Source organism: Ursus maritimus, unplaced genomic scaffold (genome assembly GCF_017311325.1).
Source record: "Ursus maritimus isolate PB19 unplaced genomic scaffold, ASM1731132v1 scaffold_1, whole genome shotgun sequence".
Taxonomy (NCBI): Eukaryota; Metazoa; Chordata; class Mammalia; order Carnivora; family Ursidae; genus Ursus; species Ursus maritimus.
Genome location: NW_024423343.1, coordinates 36,989,372 through 37,011,708, shown reverse-complemented (window position 1 = coordinate 37,011,708; position 22,337 = coordinate 36,989,372). Strand labels below are relative to the sequence as shown.

At 41.1% G+C, this 22,337-nt stretch overlaps 2 long non-coding RNA genes across 2 annotated transcripts in view; one reads left to right on the top strand and one right to left on the bottom strand.

The window, feature by feature from the left end:
* Positions 1-12,024, top strand: part of LOC103659708 — a 36,434-nt gene extending 24,410 nt beyond the window's left edge. The window contains exons 2-4 of the long non-coding RNA XR_005837950.1: positions 8,989-9,155; positions 11,390-11,452; positions 11,708-12,024. This is a non-coding gene — a long non-coding RNA (uncharacterized LOC103659708). The remainder of the gene's footprint in view (positions 1-8,988; positions 9,156-11,389; positions 11,453-11,707) is intronic.
* Positions 12,025-17,552: 5,528 nt separating this feature from the next.
* LOC121104413 lies at positions 17,553-21,489 on the bottom strand. The gene is made up of 3 exons (XR_005836722.1): positions 19,950-21,489; positions 19,184-19,239; positions 17,553-17,852 (listed from the first exon to the last, which is right to left on the bottom strand). It is a non-coding gene; the product is annotated as an uncharacterized LOC121104413 (long non-coding RNA).
* Between the last annotated feature and the right edge of the window lie 848 nt (positions 21,490-22,337).

Here is a 22,337-nt window from a genome sequence, read left to right as displayed (position 1 = left end):
GTGTTTTGTTGTGGGTAATGCCTATGAAAAGCAAAAGGGAGAGGGAGCAGGAGTAGGCAGGGAAAACCTACAGACCTCAATGTCAGTCTGACACCTGTGGGAGAGAGGAAGGAAGGAAGAGAGGGAGAAAGAGCTCCAGACTGCGGTAAGCTCTGAGGACATGTCCCTTAGCACAAAGACTGCTCATAGAGCGTCCCATGTTGGGCACAAATGGCCAGGCCTAGTCGCCCTGCCATGCGCAGTCATTGGCTGGTTGCTGCCTGGAAGGAGAACGGTCTCCACTCAAATGCTGTGGCAGATCCTGAGGGCGTTGCTGCTAGAAAGCCAGCTCATGGAAAGCCATTTCTTCAAAATAGCTTTTGTAGCCAACTTATAAAGACAAATGGCAGAGCAGCCTTATTGCCTGCTAAATTTAAGAGCTGTGAAAGAAAACACAAACTCAAGTGCATATCGTGTTATAATTTCTGTATGTCCAAAAGCACAATAAACAGAGTTAAGAGCAAGCAACCAAGCTGGGGAAAATAGCTGAAATAAATATGACAGGCAAATTAATAGTCTTTCGTTAGAGAAAATTCATACAAACTGATTTTTAAAAGTTGATTTGATTCCAATAAAGATAATAGGTAAAAGACATAACTGGAAAATTTACAAAAAAGAAGATATAAAACAGGGGTGCCTGGGTTGCTCAGTCGGTTGAGTGTCTGATTCTTGATCTCAGCTCAGGTCCTGATCTCAGGGTTGTGAGTTCAGGCCCCGTGTTAGGCTCCATGTGGAGCCTACTTTAAAAAAGAAGAAGAAGAAGAAGAAGATATAAAACAAGTAGAATTGGAATATTTTCAACCTTACCAGTAATTAAAAATAAGTAATTTTATTTTATTTTAAATTTTATTTATTTATTTGAGAGACAAGAGACAGAGAAACAGAGCACAAGCAGGTGGAGGGGCAAAGGGAGAAGCAGACTCCCCACTGAGCAGGGAGCCCGAAGCTGGGCTCGATCCCAGGACCCCAGGATCATGACCCGAGCTGAAGGCAGATGCTTAACTGACTAAGCCACCCAGGTGCCCCAAAATAAGTAATTTTAAACAAGATTTTTTTTTAAGCTAAGAAACTAACAAAGGTTTAAAAAATTGTATTACTCAGTACTTGTAAGAGTATGGTAAGTTATTCTTACACGTTTCTGGGGATGGTGTAAATTGGTGATAATTTTGGACCTATTATTTTCCCTTTAAAGAATATGTATTGAAAAAATAAAGTAGGGGGCGCCTGGGTGGCACAGCGGTTAAGCGTCTGCCTTCGGCTCAGGGCGTGATCCTGGCGTTATGGGATCGAGCCCCACATCAGGCTCCTCCGCTATGAGCCTGCTTCTTCCTCTCCCACTCCCCCTGCTTGTGTTCCCTCTCTCGCTGGCTGTCTCTCTCTCTGTCGAATGAATAAATAAAATCTTTAAAAAAATAAAATAAAATAAAGTAGGAAAAAAGCTTTAGGCACAAAGATGTTATTTTAGTTAAGACTCTTGTGAGAAACTCAAGTGGTTTAAGCCAAAAAGGGGAAATTACATGTTCATATAAACAAACCATCAAGCCATGGAAAGTAGGGTTTAAAACAGCCCTCAGAGTAGACTAGATACAGGAACTGCATAGCATCAAGTCATTCTCTCTCTCTCTCTCTCTCTCTCACACACACACACACACACACACACACACACACACACACCCTACCCCTTGTTCTCCAAGCTCTGAAAGAAAAACAAAATGAAAACAATGGTGTACATTACCAGTTAGGTATTGAAAGATGGTTTCTCCCAGCAATAATCAAAGTGTTTAAAAGGACCCCATGTACAGTCTCTCCACATGGTGGAGAACAAGGGAGGCACTCACTTTGGGATCACATCTTTACAGCTTGTGTTTCAAAGAGAAGGAGCCTCTGCTCTACTCAGCCTGGGTCACACGCCCATCCCTGAACCAGTTCATGGCCAGGTGTCCTTGTTCCCTCTCTTTCAATAACCCCTATCTGCCACAGTCTTATTTTAGATCTTCATATTCTCTCGCCTAGACTGTCTGTGTTATCTCCTAAAAGGTCTCACGATTTCTGTAACAACCACTACCCTTCCCCTCACATGCTACACTTACCCCATTAATCCATCCTTTACACTACAACTGGTATTGTTTGCTCCTTTTCCTAAAACACAAATCTGATTGGGTTCACACTTTTGCATTAACTTTTCACTGGCTCCCTATTGCTTTCAGATGAAGTCCATATGCTACCCAATCTCACTTGACATTCTTTTGTCCCTCTGTTCTCCTTGACATACACCATCCAGGCAGACACACTGCCATTTCCCAGGAATCTCTGCTCTTCGGCGTGCTCTGTTTTACTCGCCAGTGTCAGGGCAACCCGCCCTGAGCAAGTACGGCCCAAGGCCATCTTGCTTCTGTTCCACACCAGGAGCCTTTTGCTTTATGCCTTGTGGCTGCTCTAACCTCACAAGGTAGGACATCCATGAGAACCTGCTGTTAAGTTAATTAAACAAGGAGGCCATTAGACTGAAATGACTCTAATGTGTGGCAGCCCGGTAAGCAAACCAAAATCTAAGCCTATAAATGCTCAAGGTTAAGAAATGGAAACCTAGGGACAACCAATCGCAAACCACCAACTAGGCTTTCAGCTATAGGCAAACAAGTAATCTCCCTGCTCTGCATCCACATCTTCTCTATAAACACCTTCCCCTAGTGCCTGGTGGCAGAACGCTCCTAACCCCGTCTGCTTTCGTGCTGCCTAACTGGAATCAACTCTTGCTCAAATAAACTCTTAAAAGTTTTAATATGCCTCACTTTATCTTTTAACACTGCTCAACTGTCAGATGAACACAAGCCAAAAAGCCCAGAACAATGAAAGCCTCTGAGGCCACCCCTGACCCACTAGAAGATTGGAACCAATGAATTAATGCTTTCCCTTTTTGTTCCCTAAGAGGATAATTTTGAGAAAGATTTCATAAAGCTCCTCAGAAGCTTCCACAGGATCAAACACCAGTCACTCATACCAGCACCAGCCTCAGTGGCCACAGCCATGGACGGGCTAATTCTTCCCTGCTTCACTTCCTCTGGAAGCACGATCCCCCATAATCTACCTGAACTCAAATTCTTTGCCTCAGGATCTGCTTTGGGAGAACCCAGGCTAACACACTAAGCTACTTCCAGGCCAACAACTTCCTGGAAGATCATAATCTGACCAATCAGGATGGAAGCCCCGAAGCCTGAGGCAAGAAGAAGGACTGTGGGGAGACAACTGCCTTGTTCCCATATCACACTCATGCTCAGAACTGAGGTCCCAGGGGCGCCTGGGTGGCACAGCGGTTAAGCGTCTGCCTTCGGCTCAGGGCGTGATCCTGGCGTTATGGGATCGAGCCCCACATCAGGCTCCTCCACTGTGAGCCTGCCTCTTCCTCTCCCACTCCCCCTGCTTGTGTTCCCTCTCTCGCTGGCTGTCTCTATCTCTGTCAAATAAATAAATAAAATCTTTAAAAAAAAAAAAAGAACTGAGGTCCCAACAGCCCAATCTCAGAGCAGTCTGGCACTCAAAGAAACAGGTCAGCACACAAACTGATGTAAATAAAAACATTACTATTATATCTCTCAAAAAAGCATCAAGGATACGAAAGTATATTTCTGATACAAAACAAAACACTATTGGGCACCTGGCTGGCTCAGTCAGTTAAGCGTCTGCCTTTGGCTCAGCTCATGATTCCAGGTCCTAGGATAGAGACACGCGTCAGGCTCCCTGCTCAGCGGGGAATCTATTTCTCCCTCTCCCTCTGCCCCTGCTCCTGCTGCCTCTCTCTAATAAATAAATAAAATCTTTTTTTAAAAAAAAAACAACAAAACACTCTTTTTAAAAATTTTCTCTCAGAGCCACACTTTCTGTGGCCTTCCCAGAAAAGATCTGCCCCTCCAGGCCATATTCTCTCTCCTGACCTTCAGCTCTCACTTACAAAACTCTTTAGTAGGACATGACTTAGTTCTGGAGTTCCCTTTCTCCTCCTGCCCCTTTGCTCCTCCCTCTTTCTCCTCACCAGTCAATAAATCTTGCCCTTTTTCCATGAAATAACCCCACCCCATCTCCTCTTCTCCGTTCCATCTATTTTCTACCATTGTCTCAGTTCTGCATCACAAGGCCCAGAAACCAACCTAGCAAAGACAGACTCTCCCTTAGCACTCAGGGGGAAAGGACAGGTAGAGATTGCTAGACTCAGAATTCTCCTTTGTGGGCAAAAGAGGCTGCAAACACTCGACTTTGATACATTTGTTCCTAGTCACCCAATATATTAGCTAAACACAAAGTGCATCCCAAGGTTCCTTATTCCTCTACAAGGAAAAGAATAAATATGAGTGAAGCAAACAGTCTTTAAAGATTGAAGTTAACAGAGGAATCATCATGGTCCATGTGCAATCTACCTACCTAAACTTTTGGGTTATGTGTTAAGTACTTTTTATGTTCATTAAATCCCTTAATAAATCTTCGTGACTGAAAAATTGGTAATTCAGATATTCCCAGAATTGCTGGACGTAGGGACTATCTTATGCCGCAGTATTCCCGTAACACTAAAGGGGAGGTGGGGGCTTAATAGGAGATGACCTGCATCGCCGTGCTGCCAACACTAGAAGTCAGATTGTAATCACACGCTGTCTGGAGAGCTCAAACTCAGAGCACGTGAGCATCACGGAGCTATGATCGCCAGACACTTCCAACTCAACTCTAGGGTTGACCTGCCCTACAGGGGGGATGGCTGTCCCAGGTCAGGGTGTATGCTGTGCAGGAGAGAACTTGCCGGGGTCTACCTCTCTATTTCTCTTTTTCAAAGGCTAGTAAATCTCTTTCTACTAGGCTCTTTCTTGGGATAGATGAGTACCTTTAGTCAGGCCTTGTCCTACAAGGGGTGGTGGTAGCCAGGAGGGGCTATGGCTTAGGCATCGCTTTCACAAAGGCCCTCAAGTGGAGAGGCTATTCAGACAGCCAATACTGGGGCTGAAGAAGGACATCTATTATATGCCTTTATGCTTGAACCCCAATCCCGTTTCACACTGCCTGAGTGCACCATGGAAGAATAATTTAATAAATCCTATAATTATCTTGTGAGTAGCAAATTATATTGTATTATGTGCTGAAGTGTTAATTGTCTCAATGTAAACATTTAAAATAGCACTATTTTTCTATGTCTGTTTTGCATATCTTTGTTTCTTTTAATGAGCGGGAGTAACTTAAGCCTCTCAAATTCTAAGCAGTTCTGGGTCAAGTAGCTCTTGTCTGGACATTATGTCTTTAAAGATGGACTTTGGGGGCGCCTGGGTGGCTCAGTCAGTTAAGCGTCAGTTTTCGGCTCAGGTCATAATCCCAGAGTCCCAGGATCCAGCCCCACGTCAGGCTCCCTGCTCAGCAGGGAGTCTGCTTCCCCCTGAGTCTCTCCTCCTGCTTGCATTCTTTCTTTCTCTCTCTCAAATAAAAAAATAAAATCTTAAAAAAAGAAGTAAAGATGGACTTTGTAGATCTCTATACTGTTCAGCTATATATTAACTAATTAGCAAATGAGAGAAATTAAACAATTATTAACTGAGTGCCTACTCTTTGTAAGATGGTAGGCAAAAATGAGAAAGTAAAGGATGTAGTTCCTGTCCTCAAAAAGTTTACATTCCAGAGAAAGAGATAGACATTAATCATGGAATCATGTAATCAATGTAAAATTACATTCATGGTAAGTTACAATAGGGTAATTTGACTTTCGGTGGGAATCAGAAAATTATTCATGACGAAAGGACAGATACCTAAGAGAAGAATAGAAATTAAGCAGGAAAAGTGGCAAGGATAAACAGCATCCTGGGGTAGGGAGGAACATGTTCAAAGGCCCTGAGGTAAGAAAGAGCAGCACAGATTTGAGTTACTGAAAGATGGTCTGAGCCACTGGAGCAGAGAGTCAGAGAGAACAGGGTCTAGATGAAGCTGGCTGAGGGATATTACTTTGAATCTCCGGGTTTTTGATAGGGATGAGTCATCTCACTGCTGTCCACAAAGGCTGCCTCAAAGCCCTACCCAGAAAACCACTGCTCTGAACCCCATATCCAAATCCTCATCATCTTTCAGAGCTCAACTTGAGCCTGAGCTTTCCAGAATAAACCAAACTAATCACTTGAGAGTCCTGAAGCAGGATTTTATCCCTGTGTTTCAGGCTTTGAACAGCAATAAAACTGAGAAGTAATGTAATTGGGGAAAGTGTTGTCCAAAGGAAGAGAATTCAAACAACAATATTAAATGAGTTTACAGAAGCAGACAGAAAATAAGGAAATACACCCACACAGGAAATTTTTTAAAGTTTTTCCAGATAAGGGGACTTTTCATTCATTCAGAGCAAAAGTTTTGAATTAAGAGGGGAGTTTTCACATATAAATATTGCAATGCATGCCAAGGGATGTGGTGTAAAGATGGATTATTAAAAAAGCTTAAGTAGAGAATCAACAAAACCAAAATTTGTCTCTTTTAGAAAACATTTTAAAAAATAGACACAACTCTGGCAAATTGGTAAAAAAAAAAAAAGATAGCAAAAATAGGCAATATTAGGAGTAAAAAGGGAACATGACATAAATACAAGGATTTTTAAAGATGCAAGAATACTAAGGGGCGTCTGGGTGGCTCAGTCGTTAAGCATCTGCCTTTGGCTCAGGGCATGATCCCGGAGCCCTGGCATCGAGCCCCACATCAGGCTCCTCTGCTTCTTCCTCTCCCACTCCCCCTGCCTGTGTTCCCTCTCTTGCTAGCTGTCTTTCTCTCTCTATATCAAATAAATAAATAAAATCTTAAAAAAAAAAAAAGAATACTAAGAACATCTTTCTGGCAATAAACCTAGAAAGAGATTAAGTGCATAACTGACTAGGAAAAAATATAATTCTTCAAAACTAATTCAATAAAAAAATTAAAGTAGAGAATATATAACTGGAATTAGGCAGAGAAAGTAGACTTGACCTCAAATAATATAGTGCCAGATTAGCACAAATGACAGAAAAGGCATTCAGGAATTCCTTTAAGTAGCAAAATGGGTCTTTCCCCCCCATGCCTATCTGTAATGTACAAAGAGAAGACTTCATAACTAAGATTATCAATGACTACGGCAGATTTTTTTCTCACATTAATATCTTGTTGGGCTGCAAGTTTCCAGAAATTTCCACTAATAAAATTACCTTGAAGGCCCTCTATGTTAAGCAGGCGCGTGCATTGTCAGTGGTCTAAAGCATTATGGTGGCATTCTGAAACTTTTGGGTCTGCAGGACGTTTTTGAATAGCAGTGGCACACTTGAAAGGAGTCTCGGACAATACTAGACAAATTGGCAATAATTACAATTATACTCTAGTGTAACAATGTCACTGTGACTGACAAAGCAGCCACAGTTATAACCGCCAACCTTCCACGCCATGTTACTATTTGAACAAACCCTTTTACTGCCTAACCATGCTCTGTTATATATTTTTGAGGCAATGACCTTATGTCTCACATCCAAGCAATAGAAGAGCTTTCTCTGGCACACGCTTGCGTTTTTCTTTACACCTGTCTTACCCACAGTAAGTTCTGTGCCATTATGCGTTGTGTCACACAACCCCCTCAGCCCACTCCAGCTGACAGATGTCAGATAAATATATGTATACTGAATCCCGGGAAGAACTACCATTACCCATTAGTCAAAGCTTGACGATTCCACCTACCCTTTTATGACAATACCTTACACCTTATACACTAGCTAACAACTGCCAGGAGCTCCTGACAAGCCAACGTGCCACAGAGGTTTGTTTCCCGAAGCCTGGCATACACCTTATTGGGCTTCAGTGGGATGACTCTAGACAGAATTTTCCCCATTTTAATAGTTTTAAATTTATCTTTAATATGTATTAGAAAGAAATGTAACTAGCACCTCCAATTTGGATTTTCACAGATATTAATTCAATAGAAACAGCACAGCAGAAAATGGAAACAGTAGTAGAATATGAATTTGATATTAAAGATGCGAACACGCTCTTAGGAAGAATGACGACGTTTACGTATTTTTAACAAAGCAGTAAACCAAGCACAGCCTTTACAGAACCTGGGAAGGGAAGATACATACTCACCAGCAGAGGAATCTGTGTTACATTTTGTTACAGAGACATGTGCAGAAGGACTGCCCATCGTGGCAACCAAAGGCAGGAGAAATTGCCAAATCCTTCAGAATAGTTGACAGAAATTTCAAAGAACAAGATGCTGGTGCAACCGAACCATGATGACACAGCATTTTCACGCATCACAGGTCTTTCCTTCTTTCCGGGACATAAAGAAATGGTGAACCTCACAGTCACGATGTCTTGGATTTGATCAAATTGCCCCAAATTCCAAATGCCACCGTCACATTTGGCTGTGCCTTGGAGCTGCCAGTGCCAAGCAGGATGGAGGAAATGAAGAGGCAGTACAGTCAGGCCAGAGCTCATGCACCTGGCCCTGGGCGACAGCAGAGGGCGAACACGGGAACTGCCTTATGACTGATATGAAGGAAACCTCTAAGTATAAAAGAGTAGTTAGAGATGGAATATAGCAAACATAGCTGTGAATTCTAGAGCTTGCAGCCCTGCCTCTGCCCTATGCTCACTAGGTGTTTCTTCTCCTCAGGGATGATATGCAGAGAATTAATATTCCCCAACGCTGCCCAAAAAGAAGGCCCTGGATGGGTTCCTGAGGGGCCCTGCTAGACCACGTGTGGCCCCTCTTGTTGCTAAATGAGGGGCCCCGAGATCCTGGAGAAGGGCAGTGGAAAATCACTGGGGAGGAAGGGAGATGCTAAGGGCAACACTATTAACCAATTACCGCGGAAATACTTTAATATCTAGAAAATCACTGCGGCCACATTGGCGTTTACCAGTTGAATAGTCCCCTGCTAATACTGTTTCTTCCACTTCTCTCCTTCCCTGTACAACATGCAGAGACTGTACTACAATGTGGAAAGTAAGAGCCAGGCTGTGGACCTGCCGTGGGCTGGAATCCCTGCTGGATGACCTTAAGCGAGCCACTAACTTCTCAGAGTCTCAACTGTTTCACTTATGTGATAGAGAAAGCACTCGACTCTACAGGTTTCTTAGAATTAAATGAGGTAAGCTGGGTATAATGCTTAAGCGTGGCACCCAGCACATAGTAAATTCTCCGTAAATGGAAGCTACTGGCATAGTTATCCGCTTCTCGTGCTCAAAGGAACCAGGTACCTTGCCCAGGCATCCGTGGAAGACTCACATTCGCTGGGCCACATTGAAGACGTGGGTTTTCAGGTTTGACTGCTGATGGCCATTAAATACAACAGCAATGAGAACATCTGGTTTCAATTGAAATTCTAGTCCCTGTGTTCTGTGAATCAGTTTAGGGTTTCTTTCTTCCCCCTCCAAAACAATTGAAAGCTTTGTACTAAATTTACCATTTCTAAGTGAGTTAAAATATGTTCTTTATTTAAAAACAAATAGGCCCCAGGACAGTATGGGAGAGAGCTATCTATTTTGGCAAGTTGCCTTTCCATTAAGTGCATATTACACAGTCAACTCACCATGGTAAAGCAGTTGAGACATTTCTCACTGACCTTTCTGGCCCCAATTATCTAATGCTCAGCAAAGCTTTTATGGAAAATATCATCACAATTTATAGTTAATGGGTGAGCTGGGCACTGTCTGTGTCTTTAAAATATGCTTCCTCATTCTATATTAATGTTCACTTAGTACTATTTTTTACTATTATACATACTACTACATTTATATATTTTACATATATCATACTATTACAGTGAGCATGCTTGTAGTTTTGTCTTTGTGCCTTCATCTAATTATTTCTTTAGAAATTGTTAGAAATTAGATGCCTAGCATAAATGGTACGCAGATTTTTTTGAGTATATACTGCCTTTCACAAAGTTTTTACCAATCTACACTCTCAATAGTATATGACAGTATCTTTCCTCATGCTTTCATCAATATTTAAATCTTTCCCAAACTGGTAGGTGAAAATATCATCTTACTGTTTCAATTTGTATTTTTTCAGTTACTCCTTAGTCTTTATGCTTGCTTATTAACCATATGGATTACTTATTCTGTTTGAGTCCTTTGCTTATTTTTCTATAGACACTGGCATTTTTATTGTTATAAACATTAAAAAATATAGATAATATATATGGATAAATATTATTTATATAGATATAAATGCAAATGAAGAACTCATATAATTACATAGAGAGGGTATTTTAAGTTTTCAGCTATTATAATCTTGCCTGGTAGAAAGAAATTAGTCATTCTTCCATTTTAGTTTCAAATATACTGTTTATAGTATATATATATACATATTATATATATACATATATATACATATTATATATATGTATATATATATATGGAGAGAGAGAGATTATTTATAGGAACCTTGAGATAATTTTGTACTAGTCAGCAAGACCTGGACATAATATATTGGTTAGTACTTTTGGAATCAACACAAGCCAATGAGCTATTAGTAGTTAATCTTTGTTCCTCTGAGCTGGCCTAGGAGTTATTAAGGCCCTGCCTTTGATGTAACTAACAGCCTCAGGGAAGGGAGAAGGGAACAGACCTTCAAAGGACAGACCTTGCTGGTATTTCTCTGTCTTAATTGATGAGAACATAAAATTAGTGACTATTATTCCATGGCATGAGACTCTTCAGTACTTGCTACTGGGGGTGCATTGTGGCATTCATCTACCACCTGGTTTTATCTTCAGTGAAAATGTGTGGGTAAGGCTGGGGAGAGATAGGACAGTTAGGATCCTCTTTGGGGAGACAAGAGGTTGAGAGCAGGAATAGCAGTGAAGGGAAGGGGGCTAAGGTGAGCATCCTACACAACCAGCCAGCTTCCTTCAGCAGTGTGGTAGGAGGCAATGAGCCTGTGAGATGGCCATCCTCCCCAGAACCTCAAAGCTTTGGGAGGTCTGGTGGGGCTGTAGTGGTAGGAAACGTGTCTCATTCTCCATTGACTAAGTCACCTCATGAGTAAATCTGTGTATGTGCTAAGGTCATGGGTCCTTCTCTGTTCTTATTTCTGTGCAGCGATGAAATTATACTTTTGGTTTCATTTTTATTGCTCACCATTTTATTCATCAGTTCATATGTGAATCTCCATTCCTTTCCAGCTGAATTATAAACTCCTTCAAGGTGGAATTTCTTTTTTAGAATTATGAATATTTAGCAAAGTTTTAAGTACACAACATATACTCAAATATTTATATCTACATATCACACAGCCTACTAATATAAAAGATATTTTTTTAAAGATTAAATAATACTATGTAAATTAAATATGTTTTATTACTGAACTATCATTTAGTTTCCAGGTCTTTAAAATGGGAAGAAAGAAGAGAGACCACATGGGAAGCCAAATGGAAAACAGGTATTCTTTCTAAGTCACAGAATTTTATGATTAGAAGGAGTTGTAAAAATTAATAAAAGGAGGGGCAAACGGCTGGTTCAGTCAGTGGATCCCACAACTCTTGATCTCAGGGTTGTTTGAGCCCCACATTAGGTGTAGAGGCTACTTAAAAATAAAAAATAAAATTAATGAAAGGAAACCTCATTTAGAATGGAGTAGAGAGACTGGAAAGGGGAGCTCTCATGTCCTACCACTCATCAACTGCAAATCCAACAGGAAGAGAAAGATCTTCACATGGATACTACTTTACTATTCCAGCAGGAGGAAGGAAGGTTTTCCTCCTGCCCCAGCAACAGCCCAGCCAATGAGAGACTGTCACAACTCAGCCAATGAGAAGCCACCGTACTCCAAACTCCCAGTTTACTCCAAGGGATTTTTTTGTTTATAAGGGTCAACCCAGCAACCCTCTTTCCTCTATCAAAGAGTGCTCCTCCACTTTGTTCTGCAGACCAGAGTGTGGCGTTGCTGCAGCTTGCTTGTTCTGGATTGTAATTCTCTGCTATTCTGAATAAACCCATCTTTTTCCGGTAAAACAACTGGCAGTTTTATTTTATTTTTTTAAGATCTGTTTATTTCAGAGAAAGAGCAAGTGGGGGAGGGCCAGGGGGAGAGAGAAAGGGAATCTTGAAGCAGACTTTCCACTGAGAAGGGAGCCCAGGGAGGGGACGAGGAGGGTGCTCCAACCCAGGACCCTGAGATCACAACCTGAGAAGAAACCAAGACTTGGCCACTTAGCTGACTGAGCCACTCAGGCTGGCAGTTTTATATTTAAGGTTAACGGAGTCGTTGACATCATTAATCTAATACCTTTATTTATTTGTTTGGAATCTGGATTATGTTGGCTTCCTTTAAAGGTATTGAATTTTTTCTGGCAAGTGGTTAAATAAGTGTCAATTCCTCTTGGGCAGGTCAATTTAAAAATTCTAGGTGTTGTTGGGGTTGGATGATTTTCGTATTTTTTGTCCTGAATCTAGTGTGATTCTTATTCCTATGGCATGGCCTTTCTGGGGTCTTAACTGAATCCCTGAGTTTTTCGGAGAGGTCCCTCCACTCTGGCTTAGAGCTCAGCATCTCCAAACCCTGCCTCTGCCTATGTCCAGTCAGTTCTGTTTTATCCACCTCACCCCCAGAATCCTCTCTCTCCACCAGGCGCTGTGGAGTCTGGCCTGTGGGTGAACAGCCAGCACTAGTGAAAAATTCTAGGACAGTACTCCTGCAGGCCAGACCTCAGGGGCCCTCTCCTGTGTCCAGCTCCGTCTTCGTCAGTTTTCTGCTGCACAGTCTCCCTCAGCCACTCTGGATACCGATCTCTGCCTTCTCAAGTCCCTAAACTGCCACTCAATGAGACAGCCACTCTGCTTGGGCTCCAGCTCTACACCACAGTCCAGAACATGTCCTCAGACAGAAAGCTGGGCTGAATGGGGACTCGTCTTTTGTGTTTCTCTGAAGTACACTGTCTGAAGTGTAATCCAGTGGCTGAAAACAGTTGCTTCATGTATTTTATCCACTTTTATCGCTATTTATGGCAGGGAAGTAAACCCATTATCTAATACTTTTATTTTGCTGAAGAGGAAAATGAAACTCAGAAAAAAGGAATGACTGATCTTTTTCTTTGGTTTGTTTTTCTTTAAAAAAAAAAAAAAAAAAAAAAGATCATAGGGGCACCTGGGTGGCTCAGTTGGCTAAGCGTCTACCTTCGGCTCAGATCATGGTCTCCAGGTCTTGGGCTCGAGCCCCGCATTGGGCTTCCTGATCAGCGGGGAGTCTGCTTCTCTCCCTCTTTCTCCCTCTGCCCCTCCCCACTACTCATTCGCTCTCTCTCTCTCTCAAATAATATAAAATCTTTAAAAAAATAAATTTTAAAAATAAAAAATAAGATCATAGATATCATTTTGTAGTACTTTTTCTCCACCCCCCCCGCCCACTTATACAACATGAGCTATTCCCCATGTCATAATATATTCTTCCATGGGATCATTTTTAATACTGTGGTATTTTAGTGTAGGAATACGCCACAATTTATTTAACCGATCCTGGGAAAGCATTTTTAACAAACAGACATATTACCAATTCTAAGTCGTAAAAACAAAAACAAAAAAACTATAAATCATGAAAAATTCTTTTCAGGAAAATGAGCATTTTGTCACTTTGATATAAAGACTTAAACTAGGTCCACCAGTGTTTCCTAGCAGAGGCCACTAGAATTTTACTTTTATAGCAGCTGATCAGTAAGTAGGAGATGATTATCTGTGCATTAAAGAAAACCATGGGTTCCCCCCCCAATTTTGTTCTGCCTTCTCTCAGTCCCTCCACAATCTCATTCATTCCTGCAGCTTGATTTACCCTTAAAAATTACCCAGAAAGGGGCACCTGGGTGGTTCAGTTGGTTAAGTGTCCGAATCTTGATTTTGGCTCAGATCATGATCTCAGGGTCCTGAGTTCCAGCCCCACACTGGGCTCAGCACGGAGCCTGCTTGAGATCCTCTCCCTCTCACTATGCCCCTCTCACCCAGCCCCCCAGCCCCATTATCACTCACTCTCTCTCTAAAACAAATTTAAAAAAAAATTTTTTTTAATCTTTTTTTAAAATTACCCTAAAAAATAACAGTGAATACCCATTTGCTACTTTTGGTATTATGTAAGTGCTTTCTTCACCTGGCTGGGCCCACCTCTTACCCACACCTGTCCCCTCCCCTACCCTCCAGAGTCCTGCACTCCAGCTCCTGTGACCTTCCTAACAACCCCACTTATTCTCCAGGTCACTCTGTACATGCTGTCACTTTGCAGGCAAGCCTATCCCCCAAACCTCACATGCCTGCCTTTCAAAACTCAGTTCACATATTTCTTCGCCTGAAGGCCTTCTGTGGCATCACACCAACCCCCGCCTGGAGTGGCGCCGACCACACCCAACACTTTTGTGCACTACCTACAGCGTGTGCTTTCTCTTCATGACTTATCACAGAATTATAATGTTTCCTTATCTTTCTCACCCATTTAATGGTCAATCTTCTGGGTACTGGGGTCCTCAGCATCTTGGGCATGCCTGGTGTGAAGTAAAGTGCTCAATAAAGGTTAACTGAATGAACTGGAAAGTGCTCTTTTAAATTTCTCACATCATTTCATTCTTTAGCTCCTTACTGCACTGAGTACGAATACCCCTGCCTGGTTTTCAAGGTCACAGTGGGCCCATCCAAAAATTGTATGTCCCTCCACCCCTGGCATGCACCCTTCCTCAACTAAACAATCTGCTTGTCACCTCTGATCCCACCCACCTCATTCCCACCTTAGCTGCTCTCCAGCCTGGTTTGTTCTCCTCATCGCCAACATTCAAGGGCAAACTCAAGATCTTCCTCCTACTTAAGGCTGTCTATGGTGATTCTTTTCGATTCGTTTCGTGATTATACAGACTTTCTTTTTCTAATACAGTCTGGATTCGAATACTTGGTTAGTAATCTTTAATTTGTGTTCTCACATTTTGTATGTAAACCATGCTTTCACTGTATTCACTAGACCCCCCTTTTACTGAGTTTTCCTGACAATTAGCACACTGTTTTCTAATTTTACTCTGTTTTGTAAATATATAAGACGTAATTAACATAATTTCTGGCTCACTTATTGCTTCATGGGTTTATCAGATTTTCCCACGTAAACTTTGACTACTCCTGGAGAACGTATTTTCCTTCTACATTCTGTTCTTCCAATTTATGATTGTGAAATATCTTTCTGTTTGTGTCTTTTTAAATTAATTAATTTCTTGTAGTTTTCAGGGTACAGGTATTTCACTTCCTTGGTTAAATTTATTCCTAGGTATTTTACTCTTTTTGATGCATCTACATTCTGTTAGCACCCCATAAAACTTCTAGAATAGTGTTATACATAACCAACAATACATTATCTTATTAATTGGTTTTAGGTAGTTAAAACCTAAAATGTTTCTAAAATGTTTTAGAAAACAGTATATAAAATGCTTTAAAATAATTATATTATATTATAAAATGTTAAGAAGGAAAAATTCTTCCACCCCACTAACAGGATTTATACTCATTCTAAATCAATGGAGGCCAAAATAATGGGGTTATATTTTATTTCACAAAATCGGAATCTTACAGTAGGAAGGGAACTTCAAAACTACTTAATTCAACACACCCACTCAATAGTTAGATCCCCTCCTGCAGCCCCATCATGAAGCTTTGCAGCAAAACATCTAGTGACAGGGAGAGCCCCACTTCCCCAAGGCAGCTCAGTTAGAAAGGGCTTCCTTAGGCTGGTACAAAATCTACTTCCCTGCAACATCTTCTCACTTGTCTTGGTACTACTTTTGGGACCAGACAATTCTAATTCTTCCACATGGCAGCACTTCTAGTATTTGGAGACAGTGAGGGTGGGCTTTCTCATCCTTCCCCTTGGCCCATCTTCTCTAGACTAAATCTCCAAACTTCTCATATGGTGGCATTGTTTCTCTTCTTTTGCCATCTGTGTTGTTTTTTCCTGAATGTGATCCAGTCTGTCCACATTCCTCAAAGGGTGGGCCCACAATACTCTTGAGCAGGGGTTACAAATTCAGACGCTTGCAGAGGCCAGATCCCAACTAAAGGTAAATGTTTGGCTCTGGTGCAGTGTAAAGACAGGAGCAGTAGAAGCTGGGTTTAAGCCCTGACTTCAGGCTTTCATATTCAAAACTTTAAACCCACTTGCTGGCCAAGTAATAGTGAGGCCTGGGAGCCACAGCTGCTCCTCTGAGCCAGCAGTTATCAGACTAGGATAAGGCTAATTGTCACCTCCCCAAGACTAAAGAGGAAGCTGACATTATACTCTACTAGCTGTTACATGTATATGTGCATATAACATATATATATATGTGTGTGTGTGTGTTACATACATATTTTATATATAACAGCTATAATTAGAATTAAAATTGGTACACTATGCATTATATAATTTATGTATTATATAAATGTCGAATTTTACCTGAGCCCTGTGATCCTGGAAAACAATGAAGGTTAAGAAACTTCTCTGTGTTCTGGAGAATGATTTACTACAAAGAACCACATTTCTCCATATGACTTTGATAAGACTCATGGATGCCCCCTTGTTTACAAGGCCAAACACAGACCCTCAAAATTCCTTTTGCCTCATAAATGATTAGCTAAACTGTTCTTCCCAGCTACACTTTGGTTCTCTCCTTCTTCCAGGCCCCTGAACTTGGACCCATCTCTGCCTGAGTCAGCATATAGCCCCTTCTGAGAATGGACTAGCCTCGGGGTAAAGCATTTTTCTGCTCCACTACCCACCATATCACCCTTTTATCCCGCTTCCCCACACCTGGTTCTTTGTTTACCTCTTTGTGTAAAAGAAAACTCTCTTCACTGGACTCTGGGGCACTTGCAGGTCTTACGGTCAAAGCATTCTCTCTGTTGCAGCAATGGTTCCCCTCCCTTACTGCAATTGTCTCTTGCCCCTCCTTGCAATAATCCTTTCCAATAGTGTCCCCTTACTAAGTCTGGATTTGTTTTTCATTTGATCATAGTCATGAAAATATATTAGCTATTAATAATATAGTAATATTATTAGATTAGCATTTCTAAGTGTACTTTCATCTTAGTAATAAACAAGGCATACTATTGAGTCACAGTGACTGTAATTCTAAATCTTTCCCAATATACTACCAATCAACCTCAGTTCCCCTCTTGAAGCATGTCTTCTTACCAAATGATTTTTTCTCTTTGGTGGGATATCTCATTACTACAGGCTGGTCAAGACATTTTAGGATCCCAATTCTATAATACCACTGTGTTAAGTGGTTCCTATCATTTACTAAAATGGTCAAAGAGTTTCCTATAAGCTTCATTTATATCATCAATAAAACATGTTCATGAAACAGGGCCAAAAACTGAGTCCTAAGGAATGTTTAGAAACACTCCTCCTGGTCCCTTTTATTAATAGTTAATGTACAGATAACTCTATAGGGAAATATAGCTAGAACACATTAAATATGGAAAATCACTGGCACTTCTTTAAGGCAGAGGCACTTCATAAATATTTGTTAAATAAATAGTTTAAGGAAGGACCACATTTCAATGTAACATTGTTTGATTTGAGAATTTTTATTAAGTTTTATTCTTTTAAATAAAGTACCAGTATACTCATGGGAAAAAAAAAACAACTGCCCAACTAGCTCTGATCCACTTATTAGTCTTCTGAATAGATGATAGTTGAACCAGTTTTTTGAAACTCTTATTTATTCATCCAACAAATATTTATGAATACTTACCGTGTAGCTACTGATACCAGACACCATTCTAGGCACTAAAGATAAAGAAGTGAAAAAAAACCAAGTTCCTGCCCTTGCTGAGCTCATATTCTAGGAGAGAACACATAATAAACAAGTCAACCAATAAATATATAACATAATGTCAGCTTAAAATAAGGGCCTTGTAAAAAAATAAAGTTAGGGGACAGAGAAGGATGGCGCGGGGGCAGGGGTGATACTTTACACCGGGGTAGTCAGGAAAAACTCACTGAGAAGGTGACGTGTGAGTGGAGACCTGAATAAAGGTGGGAACAAGACACATAAATACCCGAGAGTAGAGAACCCCAGACCAAAAGAAAGGTAAACAAAGGCCTGAGATGAAAACATGGTTGGCTTACTCAAGGGACATAAAAGAAGGCCAATGTGGCCACAGCAGAGTGAGGAGGGGTAGAAAAACGTGAGACACAGGCAAGGTCCGGGTCACCTAGAGCCCAGAAAGCCATTGTAAGGAGGGTGACCAGAAGCCACCAGAGTACTGAGAACAGAAGCATGACATGGTCTCCTTTTTGTTTTGAAGAATCACTTAGCTGTTGCATAGACAGTAGACTGAATATACCGAGAGGGACAAGAGATGACATAATTTTTTTCTTTGTGCCTTTCTTGTATCTCTTTTACAACTCTGGTAAGGGCCCTTTTGGAGTTTTTAAATATTTAAGCACCAATGAAATGGATGGGACTAGCCAAGTGTCCAATCAAAGATGCATGAGCTTTTAAAATAGTTCCTTCAAAAGTGACCGTAAAGTTCACCCATCCATGAAATATGAAATGGTTAGATTGAAAATTACTTCCAGCTGTTCTTAAAGATATATGTACCAGGAAACTAATGAAGTTCTGACAAGCACATGTCATAACCCTGGAGGCAAACAGCTGGGATCCGTCTTAACAATGCTTTCTTTTTTTAAGTAAGCTCTATGCCCAGCGTGAGGTTTGAACTCACAGAGTCGCATGCTCTACTGACTGAGACAGCCAGGGCTCTGTTAACAATGTTTCTTTTAAGAAAGTAGGGCCAGTGGCCATTTCAAAGAAAACTGTATGGAAACTATAAGGCTATCAAGACAGAGGTAAAGAAGCAAGGGGAAATAATGTAAAAATCTCTGCATTTAAAATACACAGGGCTAACGGTAACAGTCACACTTGTAAACGTATGAAATTGTAACTCCATTGTGTGATACACAGTGCTTGTGATTACTCAAAATCCACCGCTATCCTGGTCTAATCATGATAATCTTTCCTCGATTTCCCACCTTCCTGTGTAGATGGAGGTGGCCATGTGACCCACTAATGGCCAAAGAGGCACAAACAGAAATCTGCTTGGGAGCAAGGTCTGAGAAAGGTTTAGCTTTCCTAATAAAAGTGGTTGGTCTCAGCTGGCTTCCTCTTACCCCTCTTCTTCCTGTCTTCCATTTAGGGATGTTGGTCACTATTTGACATGGTGTACCTAAAAGGGAAAGGCCAAGACATTTACCAGGACACTGGCCACCATCTTTAGCTAGCAAACCACCACCATCAAACTCCTACTTCAGACTTATAGTTAAGTACGAAATTGAAACACGTGTGTTTAAGTTTCCGTAAACTGGGTTTTCTGTTATGTGTGGCCAAATAGATTTTTAATTGAGACACTTTAAATCACCAATATTCTAGGGAAATAAAATATCCATCATTGTCACTTACAATCTAAAATGAACAAAATATACCTGTCCATGTTCAACAATAATTGAAAAATCCCACTCATACTAAATCTCTTCAGAATATTGTCAAAGAATATATATCCTGATCTTCCAGGCTTCTCTTAGATTTATTCTGGCTTAATTTTTTTTTTAATGCCTACTGGGCTCGCTCTCTCAAAATAAATAAATATTAAAAAAAAGAAAAGCGGGGTGGGGGGGTGCAGTGGCTGGGTGGCTCAGTCAGTTGAGCATCCAACTCTTGGTTTTAACTCAGGTCATGATCTCTGAGTCAGGAGGGTCCATCCTCAGTGAGGAGTCTGCTTAAGACTCCCTCTCCCTCTGCCCCTCCCACCCCACCCCCACTCTTGCTCTTTCTCCAAATAAATAAATAAATAAATCTTAAAAAAAAAAAAAATGCCTAGTGGGGAAGGTAGCTATCTATAGGGTGCGTTTACTGCCAGGCTGAATAGGGAGTGGGTACCTGGTGTAGAGATGGGCAGTCTCAAGAATAGACGTGCATCTGCTCTGACGAGCTTGACAAGTTCAAGTCCTCGTCCTCTCACAGCAGCTACTCACATACCAGCCCTTCACTCAGCTTGAGATTCTGAGTCTGATTCGAGATTTGTGAAGAAAGAACCTGCAGGACAAGAATATCCACTTTGATTAGCTCAGAACTAGGATGAAGAGGTGCAGAAGTCTTCTGAACGTAACGCATATGTCATATATACTCTACTGTCTCTTGTGCCAAGTGAATAAATACTCAAGAAGGGTTCTAGTGGACATATTATTCATTGGCATTTGATTTCCTTTACCTGGTTGATATGGAAGGTAGAATGGTATACCCCGATTCAAGACTGCCTTTTCCTTTGTTTTCCTTTTTTAATTTTTCTTTCTTTCTCTTTCTCTTTCTCTTTCTTTCTTTCTTTCTTTCTTTCTTTCTTTCTTTCTGTCTTTCGGTGGCATCTGTAAAGCATTTCACTTTCTAATTGTGGAACACACAGTGTTTTCATGGCTCATGTTACTGTCTTTCAACTTCCAGCCCTTCTTTCCACCCACACTCTTAAATGAGAAATAAAATGAAATGAAAAAGGAGGCCAGTTGGAATTTATTTTCCTCCCTCTGTAGCAGATGTTAAATGCAAACTTTTTAAATGAGGGAATATTTAAAAAGCCTTCTTTATTATTCCAGAGCAACTGCCCTGCATCCTGAGTCCCAGGCTCAGGAGGGAACCTCACTGATCTTTTTATCCAGGGTGCAGACAGGGGACACTAGAGCTCAAAGCTGGCTCAGCCCCCTTCCCATGGAGGGCCTTGGGCAAGACTTTGAATCTCTCTGGGTCTCGGTTTACTCATCTGAGGGGGGTTGGATGAAAGCATCTTTGAAGTTATTCCAGCTCCTAAGAGTCAATGAATTGTCTCCAAAACTCAAATGTAAAACTACTGACCATTTTTATGAGAAAAATCACTTTCCCTTTTTTTCTCAGTTCTTTTTCTCAATAACCAGGGATCATCTCATTAATTTGGTTTCATGAGGGATTTGTGGCTAATCTCAGTCACTTGGGGGTAAAAGCTCTCTGTTAAAGTAGATGTTTGAGAAGCTGCCTCTTTAATTCGGATATGTGGTTTTAATCTGTTTAGAGAGTTTCACATGACAAATATCAACACATCTCCACTCTGCTTCAATACTTTTGGTGTGAGTGCTATTTATTGTTTATATTTGACCAACGCACCCGTATTTTATTAAATTCTACCCTCCTTTCCCCCCACTCCCCATATACACCCACACGTTTGTTATGGTACTTCTACCTAATTCCTTTTCCCAAATTGAGGTCAAGAATCTTTTGATTTCCCTCCTGCCCAGCAGCTCCACCTGATTCACAAGTATCTGTCCTGTTTTCTTCACTCACACTCTCTGATAAATGCCATTACTTTCCAACCCTTAGACCACAGATCTGCATGGAAGGAACTTCTTCTTCTTCTTTTTAAAATTTATTTGTCAGAGAAAGAGCACACAAGCAGGGGGAGCAGCAGGCAGAGGGAGAAGCAGGCTCCCCGCTGAGCAAGGAGCCTGATACGGAACTCGATTCCAGGACTCTAGGACTATGACCTGAGCTGAAGGCAGACACTAAACCAACTGAGGCACTCAGGCATCCCTGGATGGAACTTCTTGAGTATGCCTTTCTAGACACCTTAGCTGGATCTTTCCTGCAATGGTGGGCTAGCGAGGAAATGAAAGGTTAAAGAAATTTTCTTTGCTCTTTCTCTTTAAAGATTACAATTATAAGTGTGAGCACTTTTGCATACGGTCATGGCCACCATAGGAGAAGACAGTAAGATAAAAACAAGATCCTGGCTCCTGCAATTCTTCTTTTTAATCTAGAAAATGCCTGAGGCCAATTCACTTAAGACTTATTTAAATTTTATAGCTCATTTTTACTACAGCATCCTGAGCCTCTAATTCTGCCCAATTTTGTCACATTTCAAATGAAATGTGATTTTGCTGTTAAACTGCCTAAAGAACAGAAACATTTGCTCAAGAGAAATACAAGAAATCAGGGAACATAGGCTTGCTTCGTATTTCTAATCATCGTTACCCAAAAACATCTAGCACATTTTCTTCTTCCTTGTGGGGAAGTTTAAAGCTTCAAGACCCAACTCAGAGCCACATGGTTTTCATTTCCTGGCCTCCTCCCTCAGTCCCTGCAGCACCCACAGCACACACAAAGGACTCATCCTCTATTTGCAGACTCAAGATACTGTCACTTGTACATTTTTCACAGAAGCAAATGAGGCATAAAAAGTCAATACTCTGCATACATATCAACCCAAATAATAAATAGCTGCCTGCTGGCTCCATTTGTTCCCTTGAT